Here is a 19,647-nt window from a genome sequence, read left to right on the forward strand (position 1 = left end):
TCTTCGCTCTTCCCCAGAAGCGCATTTAGAGGGCACGGCGCATACTAATCCAGTGATAAACCCGGAACCACAGGAGATGAGCCTGAGCGCCGAGGGACGAGCTCGGCCTGGAAAGGCGCTCCCAGGCAGTTCCCGATGAGCTTCCAAAGGAACTCAAACACTCCTCAAAGCAAAAGACGCCACAACATGCTGTTCACACCTCTAAAACACCATCCCTGATCTCGCTTGGGTTTGTTTCTAACAACTGAACAGGAAGACGCAAGAATGTCTTATTTACTTCTATATAAGCATTTTAGGATGTCACCTGATGATTGATGCAAGATACATGCACAGTACCAAGATTACAAAAGTCCCATAAGGAATACGCCCAGAAATCATGCTGCAAACAGAACAAAGAGCAGGCACGCAGCTCTTTGCGGAGGTCCTGCGTTCAGGGTGCGAGAGCAGCGCTGTGCGGAGCCCGTGAGCCGCCAGCCAGCCCTGACCTGCACCACCACCCATCGCATTCAACCGTTTGTTTCAAAAGCAGCTTCCCGGTGATACGGATGGCTCTTCGCATGCCGTTTGCCCTGAAATTCAACTTGCATAACCAGAGCTCCGAGGCCATTTCTTTCTGTACTAGCAAAGCAAAAATTCTGCGGAGTAAATGCAAAAAGCACCTGGTTCGAAGCCTCCGGGGAGGCTCTGGCAGCGCTGTGCTGACAAGAGCTCAGCCCCAGGCCTCGGGCCATGGGAACCCGGGAGAGAAAACCCAAGAAAGAGATAAAAAATAAACAGGAACACTGTGAAGTTGTTTGGTACCTATTAAGAGAGTTACTGGCCAACCAGCCAGAAGAAATGCGCCTGGCGAACTCCGACAGCAACATGTTTTGCAGCACCACCAAGGCTCCATGTCTCCTGGGCAGTGTTCCACGGGAGCCGGGCTTGCCAGAGGAATCAGCACTAAGGAAATTCACCAACTAAAAAGACGCTTGAGCTCATTTTTTCTTCGTCCCATGCTTTTATGATGGTTTATTTTAAAGAGCCATTCTCCATTTCGAAAGATCACGGTGTGAACATCACCCACACCCCACGCAGCAGCTCTGAAGAACAGAAACTGCCCGGTGACCACAAAGTCTCCTGAAGAAAATCTTCATAGTCCCCAAACGGGCATTTCAGGTGAAGGGGGAGAGGACAAGGGGACACAGGGATGGGGGCAGGTCCCATTCTGCCTGCAACTCAAACTGAGCCCGTGCCGCGGCACAAGCGGCAGGTAAAGCTTTGCCGAGCTCCCCCAGCGTCTCCTGAACACGCCAAGTTTGGGCAGCAATTGGACATTTTCCCTTGAGCACTCAGAGCCGCCTTCGAGCCTCTTTTCCACTCGCTTCCAGCAGTATTTTAAACCGTGTTCTCCTGCTGGAAGCAAGTTGTAGTTATGAATTTTTGTAACATCTCCGAGGCCAGTTTGGAAGCGTGTCCAGGGGCTGTGGCAGCAGCCGGAGCAGTGTCCCCGCCACCCCGCAGAGCCAGGGCCGGTCCACGCTCAGCCTGGCCTTAGGAAGCCCAGCCCAAGCCAACCCGACAAAACACCCCCCACCACCTCAGGACAGGCCTGACAGAGACGCCAGCACCACCACAGCTATGTGTAGATGCAAAAGCATCCACCAGCAACCCAAGACAAACGGCACGTCCATTAGAAGAGGCTGCTGGGTGAAGGGTCTGTCCTGCTTATTCCCGTTTTCAACATTCTCCTGTTCTCCACCATCCCTCTGACCGTCAGGTGAGGGCATGTTCAGACAGAAAACACAGTTCCCCCTTCTCTGGAAAGAGTATTTCCCACCTGAGGTAGCTTTGAAAGAAAATCAGCAAGCATGTGGACTACCATAGAACCAGGCGTTCCCCAGCTGGTGAGGGGCTGGAGCACAATGTGATGGAGCGGCTGAGGGACCTGGGGGGTTCAGCTGGAGAACAGGAGCTGAGGGGAGACCTTCTGATCTCTGAACTGCCTGAAAGGAGCTTGGAGCCAGGGGGGTCGGGCTCTGCTCCCCAGGAACAAGCGCCAGGAGCAGAGGAAACGGCCTCAAGTTGCGCCAGGGGAGGTTGAGGTTGGATGTGGGAACAATTTCTTCCCCAAAGGGCTGTGGGGCATTGGAACAGGCTGCCCAGGGCAGTGCTGGAGTCACCATCCCTGGGGGGCTGGACAGACGGACATGAGGTTCTCAGGACATGGGGCAGGGACAGGGGTGGGTTATGGTTGGACTCGGTGATCTGGAGGGGCTCTTCCAACCAAAACGATGCTGTGACTCCATGACCTGCTGGCAACACGGTACAGCCAGAGGCTGCCGGTCCCTTCTGCAGCAAGGGAACAGTGGTGGCTCCTCGTCCCCACCAAGACCCCAAGGTCCCTCTGTGCAGAGCTGCTCCCAGCCGCTCAGCCCCGCTGCCAGGGTGATCCCTCCCGGACAGCACCGGCTGAGCCTCACCAGCCTGGGCCCCTCTGAGCCCGCCGAGCTCCCTGCGCACGCAGCGCAGGTCAGTCCAGCGCTCCCCCCGCCGTGTGTCACACAGGGCGCCCCAGACGCGCTGCACTCCATCCGCTCAGAAGACACGCTGGTATTTGCCAAGGTCAGCGCGCAGCATTCGGAAAGGAAAGAAGCTTTTGAAGACGCGAGTCCTTCACAACTGCAGTTCTGCACTGGAGGTGACCAGAACAGCGTTACGTGTTCAAGAGCAGAAACAAGGCAAGACTTGTTAGTGAATCTGCTCAAAACAACTGAAACACATACTCCAGACACACTAACAACCTGTTTGAAACAATTCTTCCTCCAGCTCCCACCACCCCCCAGCTGCTGTGTCTGAAGGGAGTTAGGCCTGCTCAGACTGATGGAAAGCTTGAGGATGGTTTAACCCACACTGCACAGAGCATGGATCAGACACTAGTATCGCCTGAACATATTTGAACACTTCAAGTTCTCTCCTGAATTACACGTTAGCATCTCCTGAATGTAGTTTAACGCCTCAAGTTCTCTCTTGTTGCTAAGGCCCTGTGCACTAACAGCACTCAACTATTTCTTTTCTTCTGCTGTTGCACACCTCACTTTGCTTTCTTGAGGATTTAACTGCTGTGATCTGTGAAAAGACAAATGCAATCCAGACTACCTGTGTTACAGCATTCTGCGTTAGGCTAGCTCCAGCCTCTGGGTACCGAAGCATCGATGCTGTGCTGCTGCTCTGCACATCCCCGGGTGGACCCCGTCAAACCCCACCAGTCCCCAGTCCCCACTACCAGCTCACGGGGTATTACTTAGAATCATCGAATCACAGATGGTTTGTGTTGAAGGGACCGTCCCAGCCCCCCCAGCCCCCCTGCCATGGGCAGGGACATCTGCACCAGCTCAGGGTGCTCAGAGCCCGTCCAGCCTGGCCTGGGATGTCTCAGGGATGGTTCAGCCACCCCCTCTCTGGGAACCTGGGCCAGGCTCTCACCACCCTCAGGGCAACAATTCCTTCCTCATGTCCAGCCTGAATCTCCCTCCTTTAGTTTAAACCATCACCCCTTGTCCTGTCACAACAGACCCCGCTCAAAAGTCTGTCCCCAGCTTTCTTCTCGGCCCCTTTTCAGTCCGGAAAGGCCGCACTAAGGTCTCCCCGGAGGTTCTCTTCTCCAGGCTGACCAACGTGTCACCTCTACCTGCCTCTGCAGTTCACCACAACCGATCCCTCCAGCCCCAGGACCGTCCTGCCCTCACCCCCCAGCCCGGTGACCCCATCACTGCCCACTGACCTTCTCCCACCACACGGTACAGCCAGAAATCCGGTGGAGCCGGCGGTGCTGGGACAGGGTCCCGTGCCTGCTGCTGCACAGGTGCCTGCCCGCCGGCCAGTCTCCTCTGGGTTCAAACGCTCAGAGCCTCCGTTTCTGTCTAACGGGAAGGGAACCAGGAGCTACTCAATGATTTCCAGAGCTCACTCTCAACCTCTTCAGGATTCTGCTTCGGATTCTTCAGGAATACACTCTCAGTGCTTGTCTCCACGACAAAACAACAATGATAAAAAAAATTTCCCTCATTCATCTTGTAAGACAGCCAAGATTAAATCAAAGATCTCTAGTGATTCCTTTTGCATTCACAGCATGCTCAAAGAAAGGTGAAATAACCCCAAAGGAGACAAGGAAAAGCTTGGTACATAAATAAACCCTATAGCTCAAGAAGAGAGATTTCTTTTCAGATCATTATGAAATTGTACCTGTGGTTCTCCAGCCAAACTACAGCAGCACCGGGGATCTCCTGGTGTATTAAGGAGCACTGGAGCTGCTGAAGCCACCACTCCACGTGGCAGCCACACTGCTGGGGCAGCCCAGGAGCCGCGAGAGCGCCAAATCAAACCAGGCAGGGAACACAGGACACCTCCTCACCCACCTCATCTGACATTTGGAAGCACTAAGGCTTCATTAATACGCACAGCTCCAAATTCAAGTTGGTATCATGTCTGCCCTTGGCAGCCATGCAATCTCCAGCAGCAACAGAAAATTCAACCTTATTACAGAGGAGCTTGTCACCTGAAAGAATGTTCTTCTCTTTAGAATGCTACTTGCAAGCCAAGCCTTGGCAGGCCTTCCATCAGTCCCTCCCTGTGCACAGGAGTGTCCCACCAACCCACCACCAACAGAACCAGGTCCCACCACCAACAGAACCAGGTCCCACCACCAACAGAACCAGGTCCCACCAAGCCACCACCAACAGAACCAGGTCCCACCACCAACAGAACCAGGTCCCACCAAGCCACCACCAACAGAACCAGGTCCCACCACCAACAGAACCAGGTCCCACCAACCCACCACCAACAGAACCAGGTCCCACCAACCCACCACCAACAGAACCAGGTCCCACCAACCCACCACCAACAGAACCAGGTCCCACCAACCCACCACCAACAGAACCAGGTCCCACCAACCCACCACCAACAGAACCAGGTCCCACCACCAACAGAACCAGGTCCCACCACCAACAGAACCAGGTCCCACCACCAACAGAACCAGGTCCCACCACCAACAGAACCAGGTCCCACCAACCCACCACCAACAGAACCAGGTCCCACCAACCCACCACCAACAGAACCAGGTCCCACCAACCCACCACCAACAGAACCAGGTCCCACCACCAACAGAACCAGGTCCCACCACCAACAGAACCAGGTCCCACCACCAACAGAACCAGGTCCCACCACCAACAGAACCAGGTCCCACCACCAGCAGAACCAGGTCCCACCACCAGCAGAACCAGGTCCCACCACCAGCAGAACCAGGTCCCACCACCAGCAGAACCAGGTCCCACCACCAGCAGAACCAGGTCCCACCACCAACAGAACCAGGTCCCACCAAGCCAAACCCCGACGTTCGGGAGCTCTCTGACACGCTCCACACGCTTTCACAAGCAACACAACAGGCCTTATTTTCAGTGTGGTCTGCTGCAAGCACCAAAGCCCAAAGAACACAAGTAAAACAGCAAGATACAAACGTGTCTTCTGCAGGTATCCAGAGCCTTCATCTCCGAATGAGATTTAGGCACATCTGTTCCTACCTTAGTGCCACACTGAAACTGGAGCGTAAAACCGCGACGAAGGACTAAGCGCAAAGCCATGAGAAAAACTGAAATCAAAGTCTGGGCTACAGACTGCAAAATAATTAACAGTTTAGCAACAATAAAGCCAAGGGACATTATCTATCAAGGATTCTCTACACAGCTCTGCAAGAGTCATCACTGCAGTTCCAGGACACCTTTAGGAGTTGCAGGACATGAATAAAACAACTATGTAACATCACTATTTTATATATATGTATTCTCATTAATCACTGTTCTCTTAGTTCCCATCCCTCACTCATTTGCCTGTTTCATTTTTCTAAAGCCTGAACAAAGGCAGAGCGGGGCAGGGCAGAGCCCTGGGATGCTGGTCCCAGCAGCCGCCCGCACCCCCCGGTTCACACGCCCCCACTGGACACCCAGCTTCCTATACTGTCTCAGCAATCTCTGCCCAGCTCCGACTCCACACGGACACATCAAAGTCTCAAGAACATAAACACAGAAATGAATTACAGCCTTTATTCCCTCCTACAACCGAGCATACAAAATTATAAATTGTCTCTATTGTACTTAGCTGGCTCTGTAGTTCGCTATTATTGTAGTATGGGGATAATTTACACACTTAAAAGAAAACCTGTGAAAACTAATATTTTATACCATGCTTCAGTTTTAGTAAAAAAAAAAAAAAATGAACTTAGTTTATCATTATTTAATTACTGCACCTTCCTAGCGGCCTCAGTGCCTCATGACCTTCAGAGCTGACTGGTCAAACAGTTAGAACCTTCCGTTTTGTACAGGTGAAGGACGCATCACTAAAAAAAATATTCCAACAAAATCAAGAGAAGCTTTTGCCTACAGGCACTGCCAGAGCCTGCAAAGCTCCATCTGACCAGCACAACGGGTCATCAGGGGCTTCTGGAGGGGAACGGGCTCCATCCAGCGCGAGCACCCGCTGCCGTCCCAGCTGCGGGTCCCAGAAAGGACGGTTCAGAGTGTAATCCTGCCCGACAGCCAAACACCACCAACGACAGCCCCATCTAACAGCGGAGACGTTTCACACTACAGAACCTGGTGGGCCAGGTCCATGGTACTGAATAGGCAAAGGTCACAATACAATCTATTAACGGCATTTTTGGGAAAGATTCAGTATCTGAATTTTAATTATAGAATCACAGATGGTTTGTGTTGAAGGGACCGTCCCAGCCCCCCCAGCCCCCCTGCCATGGGCAGGGACATCTGCACCAGCTCAGGGTGCTCAGAGCCCGTCCAGCCTGGCCTGGGATGTCTCAGGGATGGTTCAGCCACCACCTCTCTGGGAACCTGGGCCAGGCTCTCACCACCCTCAGGGACAGCAATTCCTTCCCTGTATCTCATCAAAATCTCCCTCCTTTAGTTTCAAACCACCAGCCCCATCCTATGGCACCAGGCCCTGCTGAAATGACGCTGGTCTGAGACGCGTCCCCCGCCACGCGGGATGAGGCTGTGGGCACGTCCCCAGCTCTGGCAGGAACAAAGGCGGCTCTGCTGCTGTTACATGGGCCCCCCCAGCCCCCAGCAGTGCCAGGACCCCCGGGATGAGCCCGTGGTGCAGCAGTTCCCCGGCCAACCAAAGACCCAGCGGGGCTGCACACGAGGTTTGTCCTCTCCCCGTCCCCTCCCAGGGCCACTTCTCCATCAGAGCTTCCCAGCCCACCCCATCTCCTCCTGGAAATACCCAGTGGCTCCAGGTCCCCCATGGCCTTGCTGTCCCCCTGCAATGTCCCCCACAGCCTGGCCATCCTGGGGGTGCTGCATGTCCCCCTCCTTCTTTTAATTTAAAACCATCACCCCTTGTCCTGTCACAACAGGCCCTGCTCAAAAGTCTGTCCCCATCTTTCTTCTCAGCCCCTTTTAAGTCCGGAAAGGCCGCACTAAGGTCTCCTGGAGCTTCTGTTCTCCAGCTGAACAGCCCAGCTCTCAGCCTGTCCCCAGCAGAGCTGTTCCAGCCTCAGTGTTCCAGCACTGCCGCAGCCAGCGCTGCGTGCTCAGCCACAGCCACACCAGCGTGGAGAGTCCTGCGCTGCAGGCGGCAGCGCCGAAACCCAGCCCGCGGCACCGGCTCTGCCCGTCGCTCCTGCAGCTCCCACCTGTCCTGGCACCGTGTCCTCCTGCCACCGTGTCCTCCTGCCACCACGTCCTCCTGCCACCGCGTCCGGGCTTTGCCTTGTGCCTCTCCCCGCAGCATCAGCCAACACGGGGGGACAATCTCCATCCCTACTCCCCTCAGAAACGCTGTCCAACCTCCCAGGGCCGCTGTACACACACAGCACTCGCTCCGCAGCCACAGCGAACGTGTGGGGAAGATGGGAACACCCAACGGAGGATCCCATGGATCTGCAGGTGTCACCATGTCACCAAAGACGTGTTTCAGCCTCCTGAGATGGCATCTATGGGCTGCTGGTTTGAAAACACTTCAACGCACATTGCGTTGTCAGATGAAATTTACTCTTAACCAACACGGTATTCGCCAGCCAGCCAGGAGCCTGCTCGTTTTCCTCCTCTGAGCCGGCGATAGGAGTTTCTGCGCTTTCCCCGAACATCCCGCTGCCAAACGAAGCGCCATGGACGCCGACGCTCCTGGGCACGGGCAGCAGCCGCACGTTCTGCAGGAGCCTCTTCCACCAGCACAGCCGGGGCTGGCTTGGGCTTTTGCGCTTTTAATAAAAAACTGCTGAAGGCAGAAAAAGATGAAGGCTTGTCTGTTGTACAAATACGCACACTAAATTAAGAGCTACTTCTAATTATTCTGTGCTTCTGAAGCTCCCTAATAAAGAGATGATATCAAGAAGTACTTTGTTTTGATGATCAACTTTATCCTCATCTGGTATCTAGTTAAACAGCCTTCTAATTGACGCCCTACCCCATGCTAAGGACAACATTTGCACAGCTTCTTCATTTAAATGTTACGTTTTTAATTAAATTCAACACACCCAGACACCGAAGCAACTGCGATGTTTCAAGAGATGCAGGGAAAACCCAGTCAGAAAACACACCAAACTCAACCTGAACATAATGGCACAAAAAAGCCTTTTTATCTAGGTTGGCCAAAAGCACCTGCAGCTACGTACACACCGAGGAACTGAAGCGCACAGCCACCAGCTTCACACTGTCTACCAGGGCACAGTTACCTCAGCCCTTCTAACCCGTCTCCTGCTCAATCAGTGCTCATTTCAGAGCAATCGTCAAACACTTGCAGTGCTCCTCGTGTCCCTCTCCCCAGAGGAACCCTGCGGGGTTTCTGGGCTTCACTTTACAGATTAACCTTCAAGTGTAAGGTTTGCACCTCGCTTTGAATATTCCAAAGCTGCCACACAATCATTGTTAAAACAAACCGAACCAAATCCCGGGGATTTTAAGCACAGGACTCTCAGCAGCTCCTCTCACTGCTCCCATTAAACAGCACTGAGATACCGGGCAGACTGCTTGTTTAAGCAATACATTATTTTCTCCTGGATCACCACAGTTAAACTCTTCAGAAACAATCATTATTATTTAGATTATTACTTCAGGAGCGAGACGCTGGTGTTCACTGGGGCACACAAACGGCATCTTTCACAAAACCCAGTTTGTCAAAGTCATTTACCGCATTGATCACTGGATGCTGCACACACAGAATAAGGCAATTTCACTAGAGAAACATCATTCCGCTCAGACTATCAGATAGTGAAGCAGCAGCATCTGCAAACTCAAGTTTCCTGTTGTGCTTTACCAGATGAAGAGCTGTACGTTCCAGGTCCACCTGTCTTATCGGCACCGCAATGGCCTCAGATGAGCAAGAACAACTGCCTGCAATCCTTTAACGGCCCTTTACACCAGTTCAAAGCCTCAAACCCACTCCTGTGGCTCCATCTACGCTTCCTGTGTGCTGCAGTCCTTACCAGAATATTCCGACATTGTGCTGTTCTACCAACCAGACTGCGTGGACACAAGGCAGATATTGCTTCACCAAAGCCGTGACAAACCAGTGCTTTAAACTGGATATTAAACAGATCCCTTTGCATTTTCTTCACCTTTCTGGACATCATAGAGACACAGTCCAAGAAAAACCTCACATATGCCAAGGCACTACCAGCCTGTTTGCCTTGCACAGCACCATTTAAACCGTATTTATATCTTGAACGGAAAACAATTATGTGGAAATTTCAGACCCACCCTCTGGAGTTCCAACAGGTTTCACCTGGACAGGTAAACTCTACAGCTTGGGTCGCTCCTGACATCACAGACCAGAATGACGCGATGGTGATGTCAGGCCACAGTGTGCCATGTATTTCAACTTGCACTGCTGAAAAAAAAGGTGTTTTCCATTTCCGTGGGGTATTAGCAAAAAAAACAGTCACGTGGATCACCCCACAATGTGGTTGGGAGCAGAGCTGCAGAACTGGCTGAGCCAGACAGCAGGGGACAGGGGGACAGCAGGGCCACAGAATGGGGTGAGCAGGGACACCAGGGCCACAGAACGGGGTGAGCAGGGACACCAGGGCCACAGAACGGGGTGAGCAGGGACACCAGGGCCACAGAACGGGGTGAGCAGGGACACCAGGGCCACAGAACGGGGGTGAGCAGGGACACCAGGGCCACAGAACGGGGGTGAGCAGGGACACCAGGGCCACAGAACGGGGTGAGCAGGGACACCAGTGCCACAGAACGGGGGTGAGCAGGGACAGCAGGGCCACGGAACGGGGGTGAGCAGGGACAGCAGGGCCACAGAACGGGGTGAGCAGGGACAGCAGGGCCACAGAACGGGGTGAGCAGGGACAGCAGGGCCACAGAACGGGGTGAGCAGGGACAGCAGGGCCACAGAACGGGGTGAGCAGGGACACCAGGGCCACAGAACGGGGGTGAGCAGGGACACCAGGGCCACAGAACGGGGTGAGCAGGGACACCAGGGCCACAGAACGGGGTGAGCAGGGACACCAGTGCCACAGAACGGGGGTGAGCAGGGACACCAGTGCCACAGAACGGGGTGAGCAGGGACAGCAGGGCCACGGAACGGGGGCGCGCAGGGCCACGGAACGGGGGCGCGCGGGGCCAGCGGGAACAGCTTCAATCCATCTCCAACTCTGGCTTTAGGCACAAATTCTAAGACACCGTTCACACTGTAACTAAATAGCCTTAATCATAACCCAAAACACGAATAAAAAGCACAGAATCAGTAACAAGAACGTGAAGATTTCAGATGACTGAAAGGGATGATGCTTATTTTCAAAGTTTAATAAAGAAACTTTGGGAAAATAAATGAACACCAAGCTTGCACAACAGATCATCAGCAAGTACTGTGGATCTCCAGAAAGACCTCAGAGAACACAGGTCCTGACGGTCACAGGAACAGAGGATCATCTCAGCAAACACCTCTGATCCCACACAACGCCAATTCCCGCTTGCTTGGTTTGCAACTCAACATTCAGCTCCCAGGAGTCATGGTAAGATATTAATTGGTATATAACACCCCAAGTCTATTTGAACAACACTTCCCAAGTCAGAACTCCAGTTCCAAGCCAAGCAGACTCCGAGCAACAGAAACGTCAGCCCCACCGCTGCAGACACGTTCTCTGCAGTGCCGAGAGCACCAGCACCAACCCCACAGGAACACCCAGCACCAAATCCCACAGGAACACCCAGCACCAATTCCCTAAGAGCGCCCAGCACCAACCCCACAGGAACACCCAGCACCAAATCCCACAGGAACACCTGGCACCAATTCCCTAAAAACACCCGGCACCAATTCCCTAAAAACACCCGGCACCAATTCCCTAAAAACACCCGGCACCAATTCCCTAAGAGCACCCAGCACCCATCCCATAGGAACGCCCAGCACCAACCCCACAGGAACACCCAGCACCAAATCCCACAGGAACACCCGGCACCAGTTCCCTAAGAACACCCGGCACCAGTTCCCTAAGAACACCCGGCACCAACCCCACAGGAACACCCGGCACCAACCCCACAGGAACACCCGGCACCAACCCCACAGGAACACCCGGCACCAACCCCACAGGAACACCCAGCACCAATTCCCTAAGAGCGCCCAGCACCAATCCCATAGGAACGCCCAGCACCCATCCCATAGGAACGCCCAGCACCCATCCCATAGGAACGCCCAGCACCTCATGGGCCTCCCAAGCAACTTGGCTGGAGTGAAGTATCTCCCAGCTCATTTCCAACCCGACCTCTCCACCCATGACGCTATCAATCCTTTCCAAGGTGAGTGGTTCTTTTTGCTTCCTATGAAGTCTGCAAGTAAGGTGTGCTTTTCTCTCCTCAGCTGGAAGACACTATAGTGACATTTTATACAGCATTTCTGTTGCTTCTGTATCCGAAGAGCAGGATAGAGGCCCGTGTGCCATAGGGCGCCGTGCAGACACCAGCGCAGGGTCTGCACGCGGAGCAGAACCACGCACCGAAAAGCCAGTGCGGGACTACGGGAATACAACGTGCTGAAGAACAAGAGAAAACGCAGGAAGGGCTTCTCTCCGTTCCACCGATGTACTCCCAGTGCGTTAAGGGGGTGTTAAGCATTACACACAGACAAATGTTTTCCTCTCTTACTTAAACAGGTGAGACACCCACACAAACGCTTGGCCTGATCAATATCCCGGACATCAAGCTTCACAAATTTTATACACGCCAAAAATCGTGAACGAGAAATACTTTAGAATTCCACGGGTATCATCAGACTTCCCCTTGCTGTTTTTTATAAAATACACCAGTATGGGGTTTAATCTTTTCTGCCCTGCTATTTTCTTTAATCACATACCTCAGAATTGTCCCTAACACTAACACACAGAATATTTTGCCATTTTCAGGCATAGCATCCATTCCAATAACTATATAACACTGTCCATATTACTTGGGCTCATGACTTTGCACCGAGATGACTCCAGACAGCCCTTCCAGCAGCACTGCCCGGTCTTCTCCGTCTCCTCCCCAGGAGTCTGAACCGCTCACTCCACAGGAACTGCAGCGGCCTCTTCTATAGCACTTCAACACCGAGCTCACCACAAGTTGGTTTCTTTTCATCACCAGCCTTTGAGATCCTCCTGTTTCTCCAAACACTAAGTCCGGTGTTTGGTTGTTAGTGATCTGGTGAAGTTTCTGCTTTTCCCAAAATAATATCTCCATGACCGGGGCACAGTCCAGCAGCTCTAACAACAAACCGCGGTTATGCAACCACGCCGCTCTCGCATGACAAAGTTCGCCTGTGACTACCAGGTGATTCAGTTTCACTTCCCAGTTCCTTGTAAAAACTCCCGCACATACGTAAACCCCAAGCATACACTCAATATTTCTACTAGCTGATCTCTTCTAGGACTAAAAATAATTCGACAGTTTTGTTCTTGGGAACTGCACCGCTTCATTACAATGTTTTCTGCCAGGTATTTAAGAAAACAGCCCTTATAAGTTCACTTCAATTAAGTAAAACCATTTCACTCATGCAAACTAAAGTGGAAGCACTAAAGTGCAAAACACATCACTCTCTACCAGCGCTGCTATTGAAAACAGAAGGGAAAAACAGGACAGTGCACGAAAGCAGCCACACTGAAAGCACTACAGATATTGACGCTAATTAACAGCTCTTTCAGAGGGACTACAGTCGGCTGAGAAGAGACATGACAGAAGAAACAGGAAGAACAGAAGTACTGACATTAGCTGCCTGTTTTGTAAGAGGAAACAGTGGGTACAGTGTAACATCAATGAAATCGAATATGCATTTATTCCTGGCACCGCAGCCCTAAAACATTACGCGCCTTCCTGCAAAATCTGGCATCCCTTTGTGTTTTTGTAAACTACCCTGCTCCTCCGGCCTTGAGTCTTCACAAAACTCAGACACACCAAACAGTCTCTAGGCCTGGTCATAATTAAATAGACTTTAGAGACAGCACAAGGAAAAAACTCAATATTTACATTTCCTAGAACAGTGATAAACTCCTTTTCAGCTGAGCATCCTCTCCATGCCAAGCACCGAGGAAACACGGCCAAATCCTGCGTTCTGCAGCAGGAGTCAGCAGCCAGCACCCGGAGCAGCTGCCCCTCCGGTGCCAGCCCCACGGCTGCAGCACAGCCTGGAAAACCAACCTGCTGCTCACGCACACCACTAAAGACTTCAGTTTGCTTGTTGTATCAGTCTTAAATCGACAACTATATGATTCTGAATCATTTATAGACGCTGCTTTCGAACCTCTCAGTCAGCGATGAAAGAGGAAGAAGATTCATCAGTGCTAAGGGCAGAGCACATTGCAGAACACACCCAGCGGCCTTCACCTGGAATGGAACCCGGGTGAGGAGGGGACACCCCCACCACACGCAGAGGGGACACCCCCCAGAGCAGGAGGTCCCCACAGAACCTCTGCCCAGCGTCCTGCACCAGGAGCTGCCTCCCAGAACGTTCAGGTATTTATGCTCTGGATGACTAATGTGAATTAGTCAGCCAGACTCCCCGTGCAGCAGGAGAGAAATGAGCACTTGTACAGCAAAACTCTGCTCTATTTCAGACTTTTGCACCAAGAGAAAATAAGCATCTGTTTCCCTCCGTTGACTAAAAAAGGAATCCTGAATGGGTTCCTCAGATGTGGGCATGTGCACCAGAGATAACGTGGGTGAACTCTGGGAGAGGGCTCCAGCCCCTGCAAAGCGAAGGCAGGGTCTGAAACACAATGATGTTGGGGGGAAAAAAGGCTTAGAAAGTCATGATGAAAATTAAAAAACAAAAAAGTGGCTATAGCATGGACCCGGTAATGTTAAAAAGCAATATAAAAGCAATATAATAAGGACTGGGAGAATGAAGAAGTAGTAAAAAACAACTGAGCACTAAGAAAAACAATATTTCATATTAAAAAAAAAAAAGGATAAGACGCAATAGAACTAAGCTGGAATGATCATTTAGTATTTTCTAATTTGTTAAGTAGAGTGCTGGCTGAGCATCTGCTGCCCATTAATCGGGTACTCAGGAGCTGAGGTCCTGGGACTGAGCATGACCTGAATATTTCATTCTAGGCTTAGTTTGATTGAATCTAGTGCGGAATCCTGGCTTTTGTTACCAGTACCACCCCTGCAGCCCCACCATTCCCAACCCCGTTTACTGTCCAGCCCAAGCTCCAGCAGCGGAGCTCATCTGGTCCCACCCCGCCTGGTCAGCCAAATAAAGCAGCAGCGGATGAAGAGGGGAAGGGGAGGAAGGCTTGGGACCGTGGGACAAACCAGCAACACCTTGCGCTGCAAACCTGGATTAGTTAAACTGAACCCCACCCTATTTAAATCCAGCTCTTTTCACTCCTCGCCTTCCCGGCTCACACGTCCCTGCGTCCTCCCTTGTGTCACCGCCGCTTGTGCAACTACACAAGGAGCTGATCCAGCTGAGAACCCCCTGAGCAAGGGACATCCAGGGACTGCACCACATGGTGACACAAATATTAATGCCAACACATGGCAACCGGGAGCGGGGCCCGCGGATGTCGCTGTGGAACTGCACCCTTGGTCCTCCAGCTCGGGGAGTCAGGACACAGTTTTCAACCTGCTAGTTTAGAGTCTTAATTGTCCTTCTGAAAAAAAGAACTCTGTCTTGCCATAAAATCACCCATCAGGTGGCACACCAGAGGATCTTCTGAGAGAAGTAAACAGCTAAAGAAATGTGACCTTTCTCATGCCACCCTGCTGCACGTTGAAGGAAGAAGCTGAAACAATCTGGAGGTTTTGCAAGACTATGAGGAATGAAAAGAAAGAAATTGCTACGCAGAAGAGAATCCAAGTCGCTTATCACCAAATGTCAAGGCATAGCCGTCACACGTTTTCTCAGCTAACATAATTCAGTCTACCAGAAAAAATCAAAGACAAAACCGAAACTGAAATATCTTGTGTTGTATTTCCCTCTTCCTCCCTGTCGCTGCAGCGCCCAGGACCTGCTCCGCTCCACGGCTCCGCGGTTCCCTGTCCTGCTCCCGGTAGCAGCGCCAGTCCCTGTGCTGCTCTCCTGCTCCTAATTCTGCCAAACAACATCAGAATCAAAGTGGCTTCATGGTTATCAGTGTCACTGCAGGCCACAGCGCTCAACAGCAGCAAACTGCGGAACTGAAATAAAATATACATTAAAAAAAGACAAGTAGCATGGGCATTCTGGAAAGAGCAGCAGAGAGATTTGCCAACTGAACACAAACCTTGAATTCAACCGATCAATATTTCTGGAAAGTTTTCTTTGCAAACCACGTAATCGCCTACGAGGATGAGAGCTAGTGAAGGATTCTGAGTTTGCCTCAGTAAGGAAACAGTTCTGAGCTCTGCCCGTTTGGCTGAACTAACTTCTTGAACTTTGCCATTTCACCACCGCGGTATTTTCTCACGCCTTCCGGTTCCCCTGCTGTCCAGATGAGATCGAGTCCTCAAGTGCAGGACACGGACAGAAGGGTAAGAAACGCAGGATCTGCGACACGATGACATGAAGAGGCCCCCGCAGAGCTCCCAACCCTGCACGGGACACAAAACGGGCAGAAACGGGGAAAAGAGATACCGAGAGAGAGAATGACCAGCCGCGGCTCGACAGCTGCAGAGCTGCCACGCTGGGTGGCGATTTTAACTCCCCTCCTGCCCCAGCCGCTCGGCTCCCGTTGCTGACGCCCCTTTCCCAAGCGCGGTGCCACACGCGGTTTATTCTGCAGAACCCCCTGCCAAAGATGACAATTTCAGGCAGGCTCCAGGCATTGCCACGCAGCCATTTATTACTGTAGCCACTTGCGCTGCCTCAGTTTATCGAGGGCTAAATGGCATTAACAAGCAAAAAGAGAGAAACGTCACCACCAATTCAGCCAGTGATGTCAAATTTCCCATTTGCAGACCTGACCCGAATTCCACAAAAATCCGAGCTTTTTCAGCCTGAGATTTTGAACCTTGGCTATGAAAGCTTCGTTTCCCGAGATAAACAATATTTATTTGCCCCCACACCAGAGTTAACACACAGGTAAAAACAGCCAAGGCATGTAATAATAATGTCAATATTGGTTATTGCACTGCTGGCTGGCTGAGCTGCTCAAAACAAGGAGGAGAAAAGTCCATCACAGGGGGAGGGGAGGATGGTGGGAGGAACACAGCAGAGAGGGAAAGAAAATCGCAATTAAAGAAACAAGCGCCCTAGAAACATGACAGCAGCCAGAAAAGACAACATACTTTTGCTTCTAATAATATTGAATCAAAGAAGACACTTATGTTCCTTTGTTGCTCCTCCTGGTCACACAGAGGCCACATTCTTTCCCTGAGCCTTATATAAACCCACCGACATCCGTAGATTTTCCATGAAAAGGAGGTAACAAAGTCAAACCCACTCCCGGCCCATAAAGCATAATTAAGACCAGAAACGTGTTACCCTATAAATAGGGCTGGGAGTGAACTGTGGCTCCGTATCTGACTGCTTGGCCGACATCGCTCATTAACACAGCCTATTAGCTCTGCTCTCCCCAATCAGCTTTTCAATAATTTTACACCCAGCAAAACAAGATCTCCCACAAACATCCCTCCCTGTAAAGTCCTCAGAAGTTCTGTCAACCCCTCAGCTGCTGCTTCCCTCTCAACCCACTGACCTCACCCCTTTTCCCCGTGACATTTACACCCCAGTTTCCCAGTTCTTCTCGTCATTCTACTATTGCCTCAGAAACTTTTACTATAACAAACTACTCTTCCATTTCTTGGCATTCCAGTTCGCCCGTTTTTATGGCTGAGCTTATAACACTGTTGTAGCTCTTGCCCTTCAGGCACCAACACTTCAGACTCCAAGCCGCGGTGTTAAGAAAACATCCTACTCGATGATGTCTCTGAAGTCATTTTCCCCAACATATAATCTACAGCTTTTACACTTACACTTGCGCACACCTTATTATCAGAAACACGGGGTAAGAAAGCTCGTCCCGCTCCTCAACGTAAAGGGATTTGCTGTATCCCCAGCACAGCAAAAGAGGCTGTGCCGCTCCCGACAGCAACCTGGAGCCTTCTGAAAAATCATTTACAGACTGACGATGCTTACTAGGAAAAAAAACAAACAGACAAACCTCCAAACACAGGATTTTAAAGACAGCTTTCTCTCTGCTATTCATTTTGACAGCCTCCAACTTCTGACCTGTGAACTCAAGAAATTCAGCCCGTCCCTCGGCCAACACAGGCAGCAGTGGGTTCAGGAGGATGCTCTGGTGCCCCACGCCGCCCCCAGAACAAACGCTCCCTGCCTGAGGTTTGCAGGAGCCTCCCCCGTTCGCTGCTCCACCTGCCTGGCAGCGCTCACCACAGCCCCAGCTCTGCCGACAAACCGCTGCAGCACCACCGGTTTCCAACATTTCCAGGCAGGACATTGCCCTTGGTCCCCGAATTTGCAACGTGATACCAAGAAAGTACAAAAGTCACCAGAAATGTGTCTGCAGATCGAACGCAGGAAAAACAAAGCAAGCTTTCCATTTCAGAGCATTCTGTTCTTACCCAACCCTCAGTCATCTGCTCCCAAGCGTGTTTATTGGGGTCACTCAAACCTGTAGAGATCATTACGTGACACTACTGCCCATTCCAAAATGTAACTTTGCTTACCATGCTGTCACCATTGGTTGCTATGGAAATCGCTATACTACCATCCACCAGATTTTTTTTACCACTCATGTATTCTGGTCGACTGTTTGCTTTTAAGCGTCAGAGTAATAAGAGAAACCATCCATGTTTATTCTCCCATCATTCTCACAACAGCGCTTCATCCCAAAAACCTGCCAGGGAGTGTTTACATGTTTGGCCTCAAACGTGCAGCCCCGCGCAGGACCGGAATCACAACTTTCTCGGGTGTTTTGAGGGCAAAACAAGCTTCGGTTTTTAAAATACTAACTTGTAAGTGGGAGATGATATGAAAAATACCTTAGATGCCTGCAAGTTCTCAGTTTCTCTTTTTCACTTCCTAGTTTGTTTTTTTGAACTGGCGTGCAACGAGGCCTTCGGATGAGGGCGGGAGCGCGCGGGGCTTGTCATGGTTCGGGGAGGTGACCGGCGGGGCGGCCCCGGCGGCTCCCAGCCCGTTTCTGCGCGGTGACCACACCGGTGCACCGGCCGGACCCCCGCCCTGCCCGCCCTGCCCGGCGGGCCCCGGGAGCGACCCCCCGGCCCTGTCACCTCCCCCCGCCTCAGCAGCACCAGCCAAACAGCTGCCCGGGCGTGAGGCGCCAAAACCTGGATCCCCGCGAACCCCCCAACAAAAAACAAAAAGAAAAAATAAAAAAACTCTGACACGTGCAAAAGTCTGATTAACCCAGATCCGGCGCGGAGCGGCCCGGCGGGCAGGGCCGGGGCTCGCCAGCGGGGCTCTGCGGGCAGGGGGCGGCACGGCCGGACCGGCGGCTCCGGGCTGAGGAAAAACAACAAAATAACAAGCTAAAAACCAAGCCCGAGGCCGGCGGCGCGGCCCTGCGGCCCCGCAGCGCTCCGGGAGCGGCGAGCGGCCCCTCGGGCGCGCCGGGGGTGCCGGGGCCGGGGCCCCGCGGAGGCCGGGCGGGGGGGCGGCCAGGCCTCGCACCGCCCCCGCGGCCCTGGGCCCGCCGCCCCGGCCCCGCGCAGGAAGGCGGAAGCGGCCGCGGGGGCCGCAGCCCGCGGCCCGGCCAAGCCCGCTGGCAGCCCCGGTCCGGCCCCGGCGCGGCGGCGGGAGGGCGGGCGGGCGGCGCTGACAGCTCGGCGGCGCGGGCGGCGGGCTCGGCCGCGGGTCTCACCTGCTGAGGGTGCGGGGCTGCCCTCCGCCCCGCGGCGGGGCGGCTGGCGCGCTGCCTGGCTGCGAGGGCCGGCGGCCCGGCGGGCATGGGCCGCGGCCGAGGCGGGGCGCGGCGGCCGGGGCTGCGCTGACAGCGGGCGGCGAGCGGCGGGCGCGGAGCTCCGGCGGCCTCCAAAATGGCGGCGGCCCCGCTGCTGCTCAGCGCCGCGCGGGGGGGCGGGAGGGCGGGGCCGCGCGGGGTGGGCGGGGCCGGGGGCGGGAAGGGGCGGGGCAGGGGGGCGGCCGCAGCCTCGGCGGCGGGGCTGGGGACGCGGGGACAGGTCGCAGCCTGCGGACGGGGAC

At 53.1% G+C, this 19,647-nt stretch overlaps 1 protein-coding gene across 1 annotated transcript in view; it reads right to left on the bottom strand.

Annotated features, from left to right (window-relative positions):
* PPP6R2 (protein phosphatase 6 regulatory subunit 2) overlaps nt 1–19,443 on the bottom strand; it is a 101,665-nt gene extending 82,222 nt beyond the window's left edge. Inside the window, exon 1 of the mRNA XM_082043180.1 lies at nt 19,307–19,443. The gene's annotated coding sequence lies outside the window, so the exon portion shown is untranslated. The remainder of the gene's footprint in view (nt 1–19,306) is intronic.
* Nucleotides 19,444–19,647: the final 204 nt, after the last annotated feature.

Source organism: Streptopelia decaocto, assembly GCF_964273445.1.
Source record: "Streptopelia decaocto genome assembly, chromosome: 1".
In the NCBI taxonomy this organism is placed as follows: Eukaryota; Metazoa; Chordata; class Aves; order Columbiformes; family Columbidae; genus Streptopelia; species Streptopelia decaocto.